Source organism: Taudactylus pleione, unplaced genomic scaffold, assembly GCF_031769625.1.
Source record: "Taudactylus pleione unplaced genomic scaffold, aTauple2 ptg000421l, whole genome shotgun sequence".
Classification (NCBI taxonomy): Eukaryota; Metazoa; Chordata; class Amphibia; order Anura; family Myobatrachidae; genus Taudactylus; species Taudactylus pleione.
Genome location: NW_028284823.1, coordinates 4,548,380 through 4,568,993, shown reverse-complemented (window position 1 = coordinate 4,568,993; position 20,614 = coordinate 4,548,380).

Below are 20,614 nucleotides of genomic sequence, written 5' to 3'. Positions count from 1 at the left end.
ATAGACATGCATATACATATATGTATGTATATATATATATATATAAACAGACCAAGATGCCCGGCTCGCCCTGTAGTAGTCAATGGCGCTGGGTGCCCGCACAGAAGGAAACTTCCAATACAAACAACGATGGTGCAGCACTCCTAGCGACTTAATAACAGACTCTTAGGGCGACATGTACTTAGTACGTCACCCTAAGAGTCTGTTGTTAAGTCGCTAGGAGTGCTGCACCATCGTTGTTTATATATATATATATATATATATATTTATATATATATATTGATTGTTGAGGAAGGTTTATGTGTATGAAACATTAATGTATGACAAAAGGGAGCCACACATTAATGATTTCAGTGAAGCAAGTCCATGACAAAACAGACGTCCGAGCACTTTCTTGGCTTATGCTGCCTAAACCGTTAGATATATCACAACAATGGACTTTATTTTATACCAAGTAGAGATTGATACGTATTATCCAGTTTCTCCTGTTTAATGATACAAAATTTAAGTTTTCCCTTTTTTACTGTTCCTATTTCATTTATGTGAATAAGGATTCTTTAATTTCAAACTAGTTTAATTCCCGGTGAGAGTCTGCTTTGGCATGATAATGAATAAAGCACAGGGACAGATACTTAACATGGCTGGAGTTAACCTAAGTTAAAAAAGACTATCGCTGTAAATTCAAATTGCTCCCATTCGAAGCCAGGGTGGGTTGCTAGTATATGATGTTATAAAGAGGATGAGGGCAGTAAGGTTATGGAAAGGTTATACGTTAAGGTTCATTAAAAGGTATGTAGCTTTAAGGCCAGCTCCATATATACTGTACATTCTGTATTTTCACAATTAACCATGTCTCCCCAATAGTTACTAAAATGTTATAATGGACATCTCTATTAAGCCTAGTTTTGAAAAAAGATTGAACCTAAACTCATGACTTTAAATAGTTTTCAAAGTTACTATTCCTTAGGGAGCAAGCATTAGAAACCCTTTAATGACCAGGATTCATGATAATATTAGTTTAGTAATACATGGTTATTTTCATTCTATAAAGGTATAAAATATTCACATATCTGTAGTTGATGTAGTTATAATACCGACAGCATGGATGCCATCTGTTTATATCCTTGCATAAGAGTCCCAACCCCGGACTAAACATAGATGACTAAATCCTGATGCCAGACTACATACTGACCCCGGAATCCTGACAGACAACATCCCAATCGAAGGTAAGCAGAGGCGTTTTAGCTGTTAGCCGCTGGGGGGTGTTAGGTTTAGGCACCACAGGGGGTTAGGGTTAGGCTTTGGGGGGGAAGGTTAGGGTTAGGCACCACTGTGGGGGTTAGTTAGGCACTAAGGGAAGATGGTTAGGTTTAAAGCACCAAGGGGGAGGGTTAGGTTTAGGCACTAATGGGGAGTGCTAGGGTTAGGCTGCAGGGTGGGGAGGGTTAGATTTAGGCACCAAGGAAGTTTAGGGTCAGAAGGGAGGAAGTTTAGTATACTTACCCGACCCCTATCTGGATGCCAAGCATCGGTATGCCGCCGTCGGCATTTTGACAGAAGGCATCCAGACTGCCAGTATTTCATACCCAACCCAACTATAGTAGCATTAGTAGTAGTAGTAGTAGTAATAATAATAATGCATTGTAGTTTTAAAAACACAGTCACTGATAACACCTACAGACATTATCGTTACGACCAGTTTTAGAGATCACCTACATCCCTTTAATATCCTTGTTTATTTTAACTGTTATATGTAATTTGTTATATATTTAAAAGATACTATTCAACTCCTCCATTTCAAAGGTGGTTTTAACATAAGTCATACTTACCTACTCTCCTAGAAGGTTCAGGAGACTCCTGATTCTTCAGTTAGTCCCTTAGACCCCCTGAAGAATCGATGGATCTCCACCATCCCGCTTACTTCCTAGTGAAGTGGGCAGGGTAGGAATCAAGGGTCTGTAAGGAGAGTATAGGCTAAAATGGTGCAAATTGCATCATTTTAGCTCTATAACATTTGGCAGAGTTTTACCAAGAGGGAGTGGGGCATAATGATGTAACAGCCTGGTGCCATGCCCCCAAAGTGGTCAGCTGCATCTACTCTCTAGGCTTCTCCTGAGAGGAGGAAGTCAAAGTCAGCAAGTACACCATAAATGCAAATTTACTTTCATTTTAATTGAATCTATAAACTGTAAAATGAGTGAAGATAAAATTACCTTTTGGTGGTTTGGAAACCGGCAATCCTCCTGTACCAGCTTGGAGGAAAATATATATATTTATTGCACACAATATTTACTTCTACCACAATTATATATATATATATATATATATATACACTACAGCACAGAGAGGCACTGTTCTAACCATTAAGATTTTTGTTAGCGCACGGTAGGTATTGAATAATGAATATATCTTTTCCTGTAAAAGTGTGTCTACTTTATCAGATTATTTTACAATAATTCAAGTGTACTTCTCATATACATATGACACCAACATCATGCAGAGCATTGTGTTCATGTCAGTAAGAGGTGAGAAGAGTTAAGATGCTGCAACAGAAGGGTTAAGCCACCCCTGACTTTTATGCTCAACATTTTATTGATTTGGAGATGTATTTCTGTTTTCATTTCATTTTAAAACACAAACTGCTGTCACTACACAATACCAAGAAAATGAATGGATGCATTTTTAGATGGTTTAGATCTCTTGTAGTTTTGTTTTTTACTAATTTTCTTAATTATAATAAATAATTTTGTAATGAGTTTCGATACTAGGATGGTATCTTTCTCAAGGAAGACACCTCCCTAGTTTAGAAATGCATTGGCAAGGAGGAGACAGTGGGGTGCATTGGACCTGACATGTCCGGTGGACACTGATTTCCAGGGATGCCTGGCTCTCTGATTGTACCATTGCCTTTTTGTCTACTCTTTGTTTGTAGACCATATGATCTGGGTAGATTGCAATTATTTACCCTAGTATATCACAGAATAACACTATTGGATTTATCCTTTATTTTGAATGTTTCACAGAAATTGACAGTTTAGAGGAATTGGAACCTTAGCCTCGTTTCATTCAATGAGGACTCCAACTTAATCATACTCCATTAACAGGGAGTGGTTATCATTAGCACCAGTGGACCCGGTGGTGAGTTTTTATTGGTCTATTTTGTTGGTAAGGTGTGGGGTGATACTACTAAACCTGCGGGTCTAATTGTCAGCTTTTAGGGTGCACTTGTCTATACCAAACTATATTATGAATTTATATTATTTGCATATATTTGCAGACAGACGACCGCCTATAGATGTTGCTGTAGGCATTTCTGCATCCACTTCTGAATCAGGCTTACTGACCCAATATTAATAGAGTATGTTGTGTTCTACAATTGTAAACAAAGCATTAACATTTTAGGATTGTGGAAATTGTGAAAAATGCACCATTGACTTTATCCGTCCTATTTTTAGTGCACTTTTCATATGTTTATGAATAAGTAAAAAGTGCATTAAGAACCAATAGTTGTAAATAAGCACTTATCTGGGTCCTTTAACTGTGCTTTGTAAAAAAAATTATATTAATGGTTCTCATTTTAAATTATGTTAATGAAGAAGTATTCTTACTTATAATTTATGGAAATCTAATAAGATCTCCATTTGCATTTATTAATTTTTATTAGCTGAGTAATAGTTTTACATTATTATTTATTATTATTATTTATTAACAGTTTCTTATATAGCGCAGCAAATTCCGTTGCGCTTTACAATTTGAATCAAGATTAACATTATACTGGGTTGTAAAAGACATACATACATGACATACATAAGGGTAAGAGGGCCCTGCTCACAAGCTTACAATCTATAGGGAAATAGGTGTTGATACACAAGGAGAGGTGCTATTGCAAATAGGTCCAGCCCAATTGCAGATATTCTTGGTGGGCTGTATAATCCAATCACACTGGAAAGTTGGCCTAGGGTTAGGAGGATGTTCAATTGAAGAAAGAGAAGATGTGATAAGTGTTTACTATAAGAAGAGAGTTAGATAGGGAGCTATAAAAGGTTAGGTGGGCGGTCCTGGAATCTGATAAGCTTGTCTAAAGAGGTGAGTTTTCAGAGAACGCTTGAATGTTTGGAAACTAGTGGAAAGTCTTATTGTGCATGGGAGGGCATTCCACAGGGTGGGTGCAGCCCGAAAAAAGTCCTGTAACCGTGCATGGGAACAAGTAATGCGCGGGGATGAGAGACGCAGATCTTGTGCAGAACGGAGATGTCGGGTTGGAAGATATTTTGAGATAAGTGAAGAGATGTATGTTGGTGTGGTTTGGTTAATAGCTTTATGTGTGAGTGCAAGTATTTTAAATTGAATACGGTAGAAGACTGGCAGCCAATGGAGGGACTGACAGAGTGGATCAGCAGACACTGAACGTTTGGTGAGAAAGATCAACCTCGCAGCTGCATTCAAAATGGATTGTAGTGGGGAGAGCCTGTTTTTGGGAAGACCAATAAGGAGACTATTGCAATAGTCAATGCGGGAAATTATGAGTGCGTGTATAAGAGTTTTTGCAGTGTCTTGAGTAAGATATGATCGAATTTTGGCTATGTTTCTTAGATGCATGTAACAGGATTTAGAGACAGATTGAATGTGGGGAACAAAAGACAGTTCAGAGTCAAGGATGACACCTAGGCAGCGAGCTTGTGAGGTGGGGTAGATTGTCGAGTTGTCAACAGTAATAGAGATATCAGGTTGGTAACCGCTATTGGCTGGTGGAAATATAATTAATTCTGTTTTGGATATATTAAGTTTGAGGTGGCGAGATGACATCCAAGATGAAATGGCAGAGAGACATTCAGTGACACGGACCAGCACAGATGGTGACAAATCTGGGGAGGATAGGTAAATTTGAGTATCGTCCGCGTACAGATGATACTGAAAACCAAAAGAGCTGATTAGTTTGCCAAGAGAGGTGGTATATATTGAGAAAAGCAGAGGACCTAATACTGAACCTTGTGGTACTCCAACTGATAGAGGTAGCGAAGTGGAGTTAGAATCAGAAAAGCGAACAGTGAAAGAGCGATTAGATAGGTAAGATGAGAACCAAGAAAGGGCTGTGTCTTGAAGACCTATGGATTGTAGTGTTTGTATGAGTTCAGACACTGCGACTAAACATCCACATTGATGAAATACATCTGACTGTATCACCATAATAGAGAGGCCTAGACCATTTTGCCATTACCTGCTGGCACATATACAATAACCTATTTTATGTGGCACTTCAATATTACAATACTAATTTAATATATATACCAGAATAAATAAATGTATGCATTTTGAAAATCATAGTGGTTAAATGGTAATTAATTTAAGTAGCAGTTATAAAGGACCTGATTCTGAAATGTATGCAATGCCGATATTTCCGCAGATCTAGCAATTGTTAGGCCGTGTGCATGCATGAATGGACGGACAGATATGAAAAGGCAGCAGTGGGTATCCCTATGCACAGGTATGCTTTTGAAGGCATTAGCATATTTTCATTATTGCGGTCCATAAGAGACCGCGGCTGCGATGGCATTGGCATAAATCTCGCCTATAGTTCACATATAATCTGCATTACATGCAGTGTGCCCATTACCCATAGATATATGAAGAAGACATTCATGAGCAACAACAACCTCAGTGAATTCGGTCTTACAATTTACACTTCACAGTGTGCATAATGAAAAGGAAGCATGGCTCTACTGAAGGCAGTGCAGAGAGAAGGAGTAGAAAGAGGATGGGAGACAACTGCTGATTGGTGGCTGGTACCAGGGAAGTGGCCAGCCAGCCTCAACTTGAAGCTAAGCAATGTTTGGGCCACTTGGCTCTCCCAGCCCTAGGTGCTGGGTCTATCACAGCTCACCCTGCATCTGTAAAACTGGGGCCCCACTCAGAATAAGTGATGTGCTCGGCAGGATATTTTAAAATCTTGGAATCGGGATCATTACTGCTGCAGGGTCCCAGCGCGAGCCAGGAGCCCTTTCAAGTCTACTGTCAGTATCCCCTGATGGTGGGTGCTGCCACTAACTTCAACAATATAAGTGCAACGAGTTAAAGCAGAGATGCCATGGATCAGTAATTCATACACGCAAAGGAGATACATGCTTTGATGCGTCTCATGCAAAGGAAATTAATGGAAACTAATGTTTGATTGATTAGTAAGGGTCTCTGGACTTTTACACCTGTGTTGGTAAATCAACCCCATTACAGAAAATGCTGTCTTGAAAGATCACTTATAGTTTTGAATAAGTCCTTTTAGTTTTACAATGCTTTGTCTGTTTTATTTTTCTTCAAAATTCAACTTAAAGCAAAGAATTTACTCAGGACATATCCAATAAGTATTTTTAAAGGTGAAACTTACTTTTAGGTAAATCGGAAAAGGAAGGTGGATTGGTTGCTGAGGGTGGATTTACAGCAGGCGGTACATCCCAATATTCCAGTAATGAAAAGGAGCGTGTCCATTCCTCATAATCAGAAGTCTTTATTCCATTATTTGTGGATCCAGTATATTTCTTTTGACCAGGTAACAGCTTTACAAGTACAATGCCTTCATCTTTTATTTTACCATCATGAATTGCAGATCGGCAAATGGAAGAATCCTATTGGCAGGATTATTTTTTTTTACTAAATAGGAGAAATTTTCAACCTTCTCAAATCACATCTGTACAATCTGCTACATTATAGGGTTTGGATTATTCCCTTGCATTAAATGTTGAATGCTGAGTTTGACAGTGATAGCCCAGGAGATGATTGAAAGGTATGAGATGAACCTGCAGTGCTGCAGACAATAACATTTAACTGGTTGTTATCAAATACAAGGGAAAATTTATTAACACCTTCGCTGTGGAGGATGAGTGGGGCTCATCATCTGCAATTACTTTAAAATGGTGGATGATGAATTCCACTTATCACCTGCAGCAAAGTGCCCCCTGGATTACTTACCTTCTCCACACTGGCACTAATCACTGTCTGCTGAAGTCACATCTTTTTTTTTTAATTCTTTAAAAATATTGCCATAGATGGGGGAGGGAAATTATGTCCATTTCTCTCCCCAACCCTTGCACCTAGAGAGAAGGGGACACCCTTGTTTAAAAGAGGGAAGTATCCTCTTTCAAACTATGTGCCCCCATAAAAATAATTACCAGGTGATAAGTGATCACCAGGCATTCCCCGTCAACTACAGAAATATCATGAAGTCCAGCTATGGGGAAGGCCTTCCTCCAACTTGGTATCCATTAATTCAGGGGAACCCATTTTAGGTAGAGGAGGTCTCCTCTTTCAAATGATTGATCCCCTTAGTACTTATTGTCTGGAGATCACCACACAATGTTATGCTGCCCTACATACCCTCTAACCCCCATACTGACACCGACAACTTTGTGGGCATCCATATTTCAAAAAGGGGAGTCTCCTCTTTCAAATTATGGGGCCCATTAATTGCTAGTGGGCCACTGATGTTTTAAATATATGGGTAGGAGGGCACTATGTGCCCTATCATGCCCACAATTACATCTGTAAATATGGGGTCACTCACATATGGTCATCACCTATAATCACTATGCATGTTGCCCAATACTACAGAAAAAAATAGCTTTCCATCTATGGGGAAGGGCATTTTGTGCCCCATCTCCCTCATACTGGTCAACACACACATGGGGGTCCCCTGTCATGAATGAAATGATGTGCCCCTGTAGTAAGGGGAGATGTTCTAAGCCTTAGGGAGAAATAAAGTAGAGATAGATAATGTACCAACCAATCAGCTCCTAACTGTTATTTCACAGGCTGTGTTTGAAAAAAGGCAGTGAGAAGCTAATTGATTGGCATTTTATCTCTCTCCACTTTATCTCTCTACAAGACTTAGTACATCCACCCCAATAACAGTACAAAAAGTCCATAAAATTTATTTATTAAGCTTTGTGTTTTAAAACCTAATGCTTTCAATTGTATTTGTTCCTCAAATTTAAAAGGACAATGCTTTTACTAGCCATGTTTTGCAACTAAAATAATTGCTCTTTAAAATTTCAGCCATAGACACAATCAGAAGTGTCGGGTTTTAGAACTCAACGCTTATTAGATAAATCTCCATATTTCCATATTTAAATGTCATTTAGGACTAGTTGTACTAAAGTAAAAATGTGGTCAAATCTCATAAAACTGGTTTTGTTTGTACCTGGTAAGCAACGCCATCTGTAAATGGCATTGCCTAATAGAAGCCTATGGGCTTCTTTCACTTTCTTCCCTGGGAGGGATCCAATAGGATCCCTCCCTGGGTCCCCTGCAGCTTGCACATCAGTGTGCATATGTATGCAATGAAGGGCTCCCGGATCATAAACCTGGAAGTCCCCTTTCTCAAAGAACAGCTCTTTTTGGAATTCTCATTTAAAGCAGGATGTGCTAAATTGAAAATGCAGCCAAAACTCCAAAAATTAGCATACCCCATATGTACAAAGCTCCGGAATGTACACTTTTCTGGAGTTTGTACCCAATAGGAAACACCATCTATTGATGGTGTTGCCTAATATAAGCCTATGGGCTATCCCACCCAGGGTCCCCCGCAGCTTGCAGGTTTGTGTGCATGCGCAGATGGGCTACTGGGTCATAAACCCAGAAGTCCACTCTTCACAAAAGACATCTCTTTTTGGAAGAGCTGTCCTTTGCAATTCTAATTGCATTTGTAAGTGCATAGCAGAATTATTAACGCCTGTATGCATACGGTAACTGGCGGGATGTATCGCATCCATAATGCGATGCCTGATACATCCCACACTTAATGTGGTGCTCTGTTTAGTTTATAAAAAGGTAAGCATTGTTGGGCTACCATATTCTTTTTACACTAAGGAAGTGTTTAAACCAAGGCAGCAACATTTTTTTTTAAATTCATTTTCATTTAAAATGTAGTCTTTTTTTGCTGGGGTAAATTTACTAAAGTGAGAGTTTTTAGAAGTGGAGATGTTGCCCATAGCAACCAATCAGATTCTAGCTACTATCTTCTAGAAGGTGCTAGTTAAATGTTAAGTACAATCTGATTGGCTGCTATGGACAAAATATCCACTTCTAAATACTCTCACTTTAGAAACTTTACCCCATAGAATCCTGCTTTTTTACTATTTTGGAAAGGTGTATTATTGGCAAAATAAGAACAAATAAGTATTTCTTTGTGGTGCTTATAAAATGAAAAAAATACATAATATTTGAGTTTGGTTCCCTTTCTTGAAATGTTTATGGACGTTAGAAAGTGTAAAAAGATTAACGGTATTTTCTGATAATACAGGGTAGAAGTCATTCTGTTTAATTTCAGAAATTTTGGACTCCAGTAAATATCCAGCGAGAGAGTTTCTGTTTTCCATTGTGTGAACAGAGGTTGTGTGTAGCATGTATAATAGTATATATACAAATATATCTATTAGCATCTTTGCTGCTTGGGAGGCAGATTGCGCCAAGAATGGAGCGTGTTGCATTCCCGTGTCCAGGTATGCATGCTGTGTTTGTACCTGCGATCCATAGGATTTCAAGGCATGAACACAGTCACGGCATGGTATACCGTGGCACACACAGCTGCAGCAAATGACATGGCACGATGCATGCACACGTTTGCCACGCAAGCAGCAAAGATACATGAGGAAACATCTGTAGTATAATTTGTGTGAGTACAGCATAAAAAATTTATATTGATGTTGGAATCTGAGGAGTGCAAATGTGAAAAATGACCTCAGCACAAGGGTGAGAAAACCCTCAGCAGCGAAAGGTTTAAACCTTCTAAAGAGGACAAGTGGAGATGTTGCCTATTTCAACCAATCAGATTCTGCCTATCATTTTATAGAATGTACTAGATAAAGAAAATCATAGTTGGAAAGATGGGAGTGAGAATTAGAAGCTAGCCTAAAAGAACATGTACAGTAAATATCTAAAATGGTGACATTTTGTATTACTGGGACGTTACAAAACTTGCTCCCACTAATACTTTTTGTCGATTCATAAGAAGAGAATGAGAAATTATGGAGAGCACAATTAGCTGTAAACAAAAATGAGCCTTACATCTGTGTAGACACCTGTTCCCCACACTTCTCCATGCTCATCTCCACATTTACTGGTACATAAAACTCTAGAAATATAAAAAAAAGGAAAATATTTTAACTCTCTTTGAGTTTATTATGTGGGAAACAATATTTCATATATGTATTTTCAGATGCTTCTAAAGCACACTTAAATTGTATAACATACTCACTCAGTGATAGGCGCAGTTAAGTGGACTGCAGAAGAGGAACATAATGCTTCCACTGAAAAGACACAAAGCACCATCAGGATTTAGGACTCTGCATGATTTTCAATGATGTGGGATTATAAATCATTGGAGTAGGACAAATTTCAATATGTTTTTATTTTTTATCTACAAATATACTGTACGTGCATCAGTAGATCACAGAATTTACTTTTTCTGGAACATCCAGGCTTGACCATTAGAGATAGCAGAGGATGTCCCTATGTATACTGTAATGTACGGTGATATCACAAAATCATTAGCAACCATGGCAGATATGATCAACCCTATAATACTTGTAACTGGAATTACTGAAGGGTTCTGCATACCTGACACTGAGGACATCCCTTGCTCTAGCGAGAAAGATGTACAGTGAAACTTACCCCTTGGAAATTTGGGGGCTGGTTTTGATGGAGGTGATTTCGAGCTGGGTGGGGTTGTAATATATTTGGCAGCTTCTTCAGGACTGATGAAAATAAATGAGCCTGTCCATTCCTCACAGTCTTCTGATTTTATTCCATTCTTAGTAGAGGCTTCATAGCTATCCTGTCCTGGTTTCTTTAGTATGTGCACTGTCCCTCCTTCATATGGCATATTTCCGGAATGGATTGCAGCGCGACAAATGGAGGAATCCTAATGAATATAAATGTATAACTGAAAATAGAAACTTTGTAATGTGAAGAAGTTATGTCAGTCTAGTGTCTTACAGCACTTCTGTGAGCTCTAACTTCTAAATCTCACTCTATGCCTCACCTTTCAGTAAATGTGGGCTTGTTTCATTTGATAGTCTACATTAGCAAAAAAAATGGATTAAACCACAAAATTGCAGCCTCCTTTTATTGTGTAGGTCCAAGGGGACATCTGGAGTAGGGCACTTACACTTCAAAATCCCAATATATATGGAGTTAATTTATTTCCTGGCTTGCATTTTCCTTAACATTAACAAGGTACTAAGAATGTTATAGAAAGTGCTTACCTACATAAAAAATATTTAAATAGAATTATCAACCATTTGAAGAGCCAACCTTGGATATACAGTCAGGTGCATAAATATTGGGACATTGACAGACTTTTCATATTTTGGCCTCTATTCACCACCACATTGGCTTTGAGATGAAACAAACAAGATGTGCTTTAACTGCAGACTTTCAGATTTAATTTGAGGGTAATCACATCCAAATCAGGTGAACAGTGTAGGAATTACAACGGTTTCTATATGTGCCTCCCACTTTTTAAGGGGCCAAAGTAATGGGACTATCAACTCAAAAGCTATTTCATGGACAGGTGTGGGCTATTCCCTTGTTATTTCATTATCAATTAAGCAGGTAAAAGGTCTGGAGTTGATTCTAGGAGTGACATTTGCATTTGGAATCAGTTGCTGTCGACTCTCAATATATGAGATCCAAAGAGCTGTCACTATCAGTGAAGCAAGCCATCATTAGGCTGAAAAATCAAAACAAACCCATCAGAGAGATAGCAAAAACATTAGGTGTGGCCAATTCAACTGTTTGGAACATTCTTAAAAAGAAAGAACGCACCGGAGAGCTCAGCAACACCAAAAGACCCAGAAGACCACGGAAAACAACTGTGGTGGATGACAGAAGAATTATTTCCCTGGTGAAGAAAAACCCCTTCACAACAGTTGGACAAATCAATAACACTCTCCAGGAGGTAGGTGTATATGTGTTAAAGTCAACAATCAAGAGAAGACTGCACAAGAGTGAATATAGAGGGTTCACCACAAGATGTAAACCATTGGTGAGCCTCAAAAACAGGAAGACCAGATTAGAGTTTGCCAAACAACATCTAAAAAGCCATTACAGTTCTGGAACAACATCCTATGGACAGATGAGACAAAGATCAACTTGTACCAGAGTGATGGGAAGAGAAGAGTATGGAGAAGGAAAGGAACTGCTCATGATCCAAAACATACCACCTCATCAGTGAAGCATAGTGGTGGTAGTGTCATGGCATGGGCATGTATGGCTGCCAATGGAACTGGTTCCCTTGTATTTATTGATGATGTGACTGCTGACAAATGCAGCAGAATAAATTCTGAAGTGTTTCGGGCAATATTATATGCTCATATTCAGTCAAATGCTTCAGAACTCATTGGACGGTGCTTCACAGTGCAGATGGACAATGACCCGAAGCATACTGCAAAAGCAACCAAAGAGTTTTTAAGGATAAAAGGGGAATGTTATGCAATGGCCAAGTCAATCCCCTGACCTGAATCCGATTGAGCATGCATTTCACTTGATGAAGACAAAACTGAAGGGAAAATGCCCCAAGAACAAGCAGGAACTGAAGACATTTGCAGTAGAGGCCTTGCAGAGCATTACCAGGGATGAAACCCAGCATCTGGTGATGTCTATGCATTCCAGACTTCTGGATGTAATTGCCTGCAAAGGATTTGCAACAAAGTATTAAAAAGTGAAAGTTAGATTTACGATTGTTTAGTTTGTCCCATTACTTTTGGCCCCTTAAAAAGTGGGAGGCACATATAGAAACCGTTGTAAGTCCTACACCGTTCACCTGATTTGGATGTAATTACCCTCAAATTAAATCTGAAAGTCTGCAGTTAAAGCACATCTTGTTTGTTTCATATCAAAGCCATTGTGGTGGTGAATAGAGGCCAAAATATGAAAATTCTGTCAATGTCCCAATATTTATGCACCTGACTGTATGTTCCTCCTTGATACTGATACTGGCCTCCCTGAATTTTGCCCAGCCAATTTAAAGCCTGATTTTAGAGATGGATGCAGTTCACATTGCTGCTGCAGTTCACATTGGATGCCGCAGCAATGTGAACATATGCTATAGCTACAGGAGGAGTCTAAGGAGAAATCCTGAGGATTCTCAGAACGGTCCTTGCAGCTCTGTAGCCAAGACCAGGAAGTCTGATTTGGAAGATGCAGTCCCTGGCATCGGTGCTGGGAGAAAACGGGGGTGACATGTCCCCATTTTCCATAACTGAGGCCGGCACCATCCCCACCGCACCCCCAAATGGCCACAGCCTGACACAGGACCAGTACTGCACATGTGCAGAATGTTTCCTGTGCATGCACAGGCACCCCACCATTGGAGATGTACACAAACCATCGGGTTGCATACAATTATGAATGAGGCCCTTAGCTTATGTTTCCATTTCTCATGTACATATTTCTCATGTACACTGCTAATATGAAAAATAACATTTGCAACCAGATTTGTTCCCAATTGCTCCTAATCCATCGCATACTTAATTTTATAATTAATCACAAGTGTTTTGTATGGTACAATAAAAATTATATGAATGCAAATTATGGATCTTACATAACAAGGGAAAAAAAGGGGATATATAGTGTAATACCCTTTTAATCACATACAAAACAATACAATTTGTAACCTCACAATTCAGCAAAAAATAAATAGCAACATAGTAGCATTCTTCCTTGGATATCCACAAATGATCTGATGACATTTTTCAAGGTAAGCCACCCAATTTGGCTTACCTTGAAAGAGACCCAAGGAGGGTTGGAACGAATGGGTGCTGGGACATCCCCTCTTGACGGTGACAGAGCAGTGACTAATATCGGCAGAGCGGAGAGAATGTTTACATCAGTGTGGGAACGCCTGGACTGCAGCAGGTTTTCTACCTTGACACACGCACGCTTTTTTAGAACTGTCCATTGTCAGTTCTGACATCTAGCCAGTAATTACCCTGTCATCAGATCATTTGTGGATATCCAAGGGAGAATGCTACTATGTTGCTTTTTATTTTTTGCTGAATTGTGATGTTACAAATTGTATCATTTTGTATGTGATTAAAAGGGTATTATACTATATATCCCCTTTTTCCTTTCTTCCTGATTAATGAAAGAGTGTGTGGAATATAATCCATAACTCCAGTAGATTCTAAATTATAACATTAAGTATAGCTTTGAAAATATCAGCAAGGTGTCCAGCTGGTCAGTCTGGCTTACAACAATGTGTTTATATAGAGATGATTAGGTCTTACATCCGTATATACGTCAGTTCCCCACAGCTCTGACTCTTCCTCTTGGTCACAACCAGCTGGACAGAAAATTCTACGAAACAAAGGCAAAGTATTAAAATGGAAAATTGAACTAAGTATAGTAAGTTAGAACCTAACAACTACGATTCTTGTACTGGGTTTGACCACCTGTGTTGATGCAAGTCCAATGGGTCAGTACCAGCTGACCCCAAAATAGGAAAGCTCACAAATATAGTATATGTATTGGACTGCGCTACCGGTGTGAAAATTGTATAATTATAGATATATTATTGTATTGTTTGACTGAGAATGAATATCCAAAACAAGGCTTCTCTCAATAAAAATAAATATTTAATATCAACACATATCACACTAACAATACACTAAACATTACAATAGTATGAATGTAAAAGTGATCCTGATAAAACAATTGCTTTTCACACCGGTAGCGCAGTTCAATACATATACTATATTTGATAGTATGAAAATGGATTAATAATTGGGCAGCAAGTTTTCCCCACATTTTCTATATAGTGAGATATTAAAGTGCTGCAGTTGAATTTTCCACTGTGTTATATACTGAATTGCACAGTTATTAATATTGCTTTACTGAAAGCACTCATAAGCTTCTGAAAATCAAAAACTGTAAAGTGTTTTAAAATATCCAATATGTGTGTGCATCTCTCATCTTAGGTTACTGTTTACAGTTGCAGGCAATCTGTTTACACCTACAAAACTCAGTTTCTATAATGAATACTTACTCAGCGGCAGGTGTAGATAAATGCTGTGCAGTTGATGAACAAATTGCTTCAACTGAAAATGGAGAATAGTGTAAGCTCAGAAATATGCTATGATTATATTTTGGAATTTTTTTTAAAGAACTTCAGCATGAACAGGAGTCAAAGAAGACTTTATTTTATTTATTTCATTTATGTGAGTATTAGTATTATGGAATTTTGTCTGTATTGTACATACATTTCTTATAAACACATTGCATCTGGCCTGAATTTAAGTGGTTTGCTTCATTAATCTGGAGCGATTGGAGAGTTGATCAAACTATCTTAATTTCATAGTTGCTAACATTGTTGGATCCCCCTCCATGATATCCAGGGACAAATGTAGGGGTTGTTGTGTTGTAAATTGCTTCATCAGATTGCTGAAAAATGCTGAATTGATGTCAAGGCTGGGAAATGATTACAATCTGCTTTGATGATGCAAAGAGCATCATCAAAGCAGAAATTGATCGTATGTCGCAGGTTTATCTGTTCTCCCAGGAGAGCTCCCTGGATTGCAGGAGTCTCCATGACATTGCAGTAGAATAGGCAGAACAAGCTACATTTTACCACTGCTGTGGTGTATAAGTTTAGCATCCACAGGAACTCTAAATGGTCATTCCACAAAATGTAACCTGTACAGCACATTAAAGGGGTGACATATTTAGCAGAGAAAGTTCTATAGGAACATTATTCTCAGAATCAGAGTTACCAGGAACCTAGAGGTGCTGTAAAATACTAGGTGGTCTACATCCCTATGTATATCTTTGAGTGCTGATACTTTGAATATGTATTTTTACCTTTTGCAATGCTTGCAGAGGGTGGTGGGTTTGCAACATCGGGTTGGTTTACAGCAGGTGGTTGGTTTGCAGAAGGTGGAGAACCTAAGTCCTGAGGTTCAACTAAGGGTGACTTGAATATAATTGAGTTAGAATATGCCTCATGAGCATATGATGTTATACCATTGCCTTCAGAGGCTTCATATTTTTCCAGCCCGTGTGTCTTTTCCACAATCACACATCCTCCTTTATTAGTCAGTACTCCTGAATGAATTGCAGCCTTGCAGATGGCAGAGTTCTAGTGAAAAAAATTGAAGAGAACACCTCACATTGCAAAAAGTCATTGTACAGTTTAGGAGTCCTGTTCTATCATTGATGAACACTGTATGGTTAGTAGAACATTGTATGGTTAGTAGAACACTGTATGGTTAGTAGAACATTGTATGGTTAGTAGAACATTGTGTGGCTAGTAGAATCCAGTGGCAGAGCTACAGTCACTGCAATGAGAAAGCCACTATAAAGATGATCGTTGTCCAGCAACACATAGAAATGTTTCATCTGGCATGCTCTGGCCCTAGCACATTCTCAGTAGTCTCATCTGAGCAAGCGTAGGATCTCACAAACTGAGCTTTATTGTGTATGCAACTGCCTTTCACATGCCCAAAAGAGCAAATTATAGGCCTAAGGAAGACAGCGTCTCCTGGAGCTCCACCAAATTTTTCTACTTGGGGCAGGCCCCTGTGGAAACTGTTTTCAGGAATGAGAATTAAACTGTTAAAGCAACTCTGTTTTCTAAGAAAAAAATAGCTAATTGCTTTTTTGTTGTTATAATTGCTCTATGTTCAATTAACATTGTAGCGCAATACAATTTACAGCTATGTTTTTTCCAAAATGTACATTACTGGTTATATACAAGATTAAAATAAAAAGTAATGAAATAAAGCATTATCATTGCCACAGAATTGTATGTACTCTCAGCACACACTACCATTAATGGCTCACTTTAAGAAAGCATTTCATGTCTGAGATCGCCAAGCAGATTAAGCAAAATTCTATCACTTATGCAAGGTTTTGGCATGGAGTTTTAAGTGTTCTCATTTTCATGTCTAGTTCCATTTTAAATATAATTTTATATTAATAGGAAATAAAATAATCAAAACTGTCAAAATTGTTATAGAATATTAGATCTTACTTCTGTGTAGACCTTGGTTCCCCACACATCTCCTTTGTCAATTAAACACTCTGCAGGACACTCAACTCTAGAAGTAAAAGAAAGCATGTATTTATGTAATGAGATTCCATATAAGATGAAGTGACAAGTCTACTTTCCGTATAGCTATACTCACGCTGTAAGCCTTGCTGTCAAGTGGGTTGCAATAGAAGAACACAAAGCTTGAACTGTAAGAAAGAATTAAGAATGTATAATTGTAAACATTTCTAATTCCTGTTTATCTATTAATATTGTTATAAAGTATCTGCATGCTCCACAGTGAAATACAATGAAGAACAATTGCAGTAAGAAAACAATATTGGATATCAACAGACAGACAAGTGTGTGAGAGTGACCTGTTTTGCAGGCTTACAAACTATAAGAAAATACTAGGTTAAGTGCCACAAATTTCATATTGGTCCAGCCAGCTTGCAATGGGAAAAATGCTTTAGTGGGGGTAAATGATCTCATCAAATAGCAAAGTTGATTTGGAAATTAGTGGGGTGTTTGTGTATATGTGTAGAATACATATTTCAGTTTCGCTTTACTGTGTTGAGGGGAATGGGGTAACCAGGTACGCTTAGAGGGTGGTTTGGGAACTTGACAAGCTTGCTTGTTTATTAAATCTTTAAAGTTTAGAAGTTAGAGAATTTGTTTTTCAGCAACATTGTAGAGAATGACATAATGTAGGGGGAAAGACAGGTTGAGTGAAGACCAGTAAGATGAGAATTGTAAAAGATAATGGGCACGTGAATTACATTATTTCCGTGTTTCTTAGATGCTTGTAAGAGGATTTATATATACTGTACTGTAGACTGAATGTAGGGGCAAAGGACAGTTGAGTCTACTATTACACATTGGCAGTAAGCTTGATGGGTAGGGTTTATTGTTGTATTTTTCGCAATACAGAGCAATCAGACAGCTTCTGTTTGCTGATGAGAATTTTTCATTAACTCAGATTTTAAAAAAATTATAATTTTAGGTGGAAAAAATACTTTAAAGAGGAAATGTTAGAAATATATTCAGAAAAATAAGCCACTATTAATGATGGGAGATCTGGAGAAGGTAGAGGCACAGAAAGAGAAGGACAGACAGCTTAAGTGTCTTGTACTACTCAAACTGATTACTCACGGAGGATGTTGATATACAGAAATGAATGTTGAAAGAGAGATTTGTTTATTTGGATGAGAACAGAATAGATTTGAGGAATGTGGTGTTTGTGCTAGACGTTAGCGGTCACTGGTGTCATATGCAGAGAAGAGGTCTGGGAGAGTCAGAAGTGACTATTGTTCTTTAGATCTAGCAAAGATCATATCACTGACCACCCTAAGCTTTGTGGCATGCTGTGGATGAAAGTCTGTCTGAAGAGGGTCCGATAGGTTTTGTTAGGAAAGAAAGTGTTTGCTGGTAATAAGTTTGGAGAGCCATGGGAGTTGAGAGATGGAACAATAATATGAGACAATTTGGGCCAGAATTAGTTCTCTTTTCAAGATATATACAGATTTGTCCTCCCATATCTTTACTGCAGTCATGCCAAAAAGCCCCTCTCCGAGACTCGGGTAGCACGGGTGTCTTTTTTTGATCTTTTTGATGAAATGCGCCTAAGTCACGATTCATCTAGAACATAAGAGGAAACAGTGTTGATATGCAACACTATATTATGTGTGAGTCTCTCAATCAGTATACAAAGTGCTATGATACATTGGCAGCAGCTTTTTTCCATGCTAAGTTCCATTTTCAAATTCATTTGACACAGATATACTGTGCAAGTGTTGCATATTAAATTAATCAGTGCAGTTTTGGTGCATCCTAGTCGCATTACATTGCGACTTAGATGCATTCTCAACAAAAAAAGATGCCTGATGATTGCAGAGTTGCATGGGACCTGACGGCTCACTCATGCCAGTCATCTTGTGCTGTGTAGCGTATTCAGGCTAGATTTATGAGGACACATCTGTACAATGCCTACATGCTTGAATAATGATGGAAACATATTAGGAGAGACTATATATTTTATTTAAAGCTGAGATGAGCACAAGGAACAACTATTAAGTAATTTGTGTGTATAGGGTCAAAAAGATAGGTAAGAGTGGAGGAGAAGAAGAGATCTCTCATGATTATGGTATTTATGGCCTGATTCAGACCTGCTTGCTAGGATGCATTCACACACAGCCTGCCGATGTTTGCATTCTGCGCATACGTATGCATCGCAGTGCGCGAACCAGTCAATGCAATTGTCAAGCGATCGCCCCTTGTGCATAGATGCCTTGCTAGTTTGAGTGACAGGATGAGCCATCTGTGGGTGGTGACAGGGGTTGGTCAATGGACACGGGGGAGTGGTGGTACGAACACATGCGTGCCTGAGCATCTTAATGACGTTTCAGAGGCGTGCATAATTAAGATGCAGCGTCATAGTACACATCACCTGGCTGAATTTTACACTGAAGCACTCGCAGTGCTTTCGGAAGGGTATGGTCTACCACAAGTGCTGTGTATGCATCCAATGGTTTTCAATGTTACCAATTGTTGCATACACTTTGTGGAGATGACATGTATTGCGAAGGAAAAGTGGGCATCTTAAAACAGGCTGGTGGGCATCTGCATACACACCGCAATCACACAGCAAGACATAGTGGGAGTGCTATTGCCTTGCTGTGCGATCATGAGATAGCATAGTTTGGCAGCATGCAAATGCATCTAGCGAGCGGGTCTGAATCAGGCCCTTAATTCATTAGTGTGACTGCTATATATATATATATATATATATATATATCTATATGTAAAGTATGCATATTTACATTACTTAATTGGTATTTCCATATTTATCATCACAAGACAGAAGATTCCCATTTATAAGGAAAAATAGCAGGAGTATTTATTGAATTTCATTTTAATAATTTTTTATTTAATTTGCTTTTGTGTTAGTATTTAATTATATTTTACATGGTGAAAGCCACATCACATTTATTAACAACACTGACAAGGCACTATTGTTTACTTTTGTATATGACACTTCAAAACATTATTATATTTTATACATATTGGCATCTCAATGTTTCTGACATAAGCCTGGCACATATCCCAGAATCTTGAGATTCATCCAACTGAACATAATCTGTACAAGAAAATATTTTTTTTTATGTATAGCTTCTTTGTGCATATTTTTTTACTTATATATGTCCAACTCTGGATGAGGCCCTTAATCTTCTTTTGTGGGATCAAATTAAGTAAAGGTGTCAGAGAGTGCAGGAAAAGTAACTGAGCGTGTTGCTGTTTGGTAAATAGTATTACCATTTTCTGTAATAATTTGACAATCTTGACCTTGAAGGCTAAAGCAATATCTTTGGAATTGGTGGTGGTCAGAGGTCTTGGTGTGGGCTAAGAAGATCTATTACAGAGACATTTTATGTTTGATGTCAGGATCAAACAATGGAAGTACAATGTGTTTGTTTGACAGTGTGCCAAGCCAACGCATATAAATAGGAGTGGTAGGTAGCAGTATATTTGAGGAAGTTCTTACAAGTATGAACATTTTGTGTTTTTTAAGGGCATTGTGTTTCTTCATTGTACCATTGCTGA